Genomic DNA, 942 nt, shown 5'->3' with positions numbered 1-942 from the left:
GAAAATTAAATTATTATTATTATTATTAACATATAACGTATTGTTTGTTTCAGGGGTACAGGTCTGTGATTCATCAGTCTTTTTTTTTTTTAATTTTTTTTTTTTTTTTTATTTGACAGACAGAGATCACAAGTAGGCAGAGAGGCAGGCAGAGAGAGAGAGAGGAGGAAGCAGGCTCCCTGCTGAGCAGAGAGCACAATGCGGGACTCGATCCCAGGACCCTGAGATCATGACCCGAGCCGAAGGCAGCGGCTTAACCCACTGAGCCACCCAGGAGCCCATGTGATTCATCAGTCTCACACAATTCACAGTGCTCACCATAGCCCAGAGCCTCCCCAATGTCCATCCCCTAGCCACCCCATCCCGCTCACCCCCCCTCCCCTCCAGCATCCCTCAGTCTGTTTCCTGAGATTAAGAGTCTCTCAAGGTTTGTCTCCCTCACTGGTAAGAAAGTGAAATTCTTGGCTAACAGGTAGTGAAAACAATGCAAATCAAAACTACAGTGAGGTAGATATGACCTCTTGCCTGTTAGAATGGGTATTATCAAAAAGACAAGAAAAAGCAGGTGTTGACAAGGATGTGGAGAAAAGGGAACCCTTCTGCACTGTCAGTGGGAAAGTAAATTAATTGGGACAGCCACTATGGAAAACAGTATGGGAGGTTCCTCAAAAAATTAAAAATAGAACTACCATGTGATCTAGTGATTCCACTTCTGGGTATTTATCCAAAAGAAATGAAATCACTGAAAAAGGTATTTGTACCCCCCACATTCATAGCGGCATTATTTACAACAGTCAAAACAGGGAAAGAACCTAAGTGTCCACTGATGGATGGATGGATGGATGAAGAAAATGTGGTGTGTGTGTGTGTGTGTGTGTGTGTGTGTCTACACATAGATATGTATATATATGGAATGGAATAGTATTCAGCCAAGAAAGGGAA

The sequence above is a fragment of the Mustela nivalis genome (genome assembly GCF_964662115.1).
Source record: "Mustela nivalis genome assembly, chromosome: 14".
Taxonomy (NCBI): domain Eukaryota; kingdom Metazoa; phylum Chordata; class Mammalia; order Carnivora; family Mustelidae; genus Mustela; species Mustela nivalis.
Note: the sequence above shows the minus strand (reverse complement) of the source record.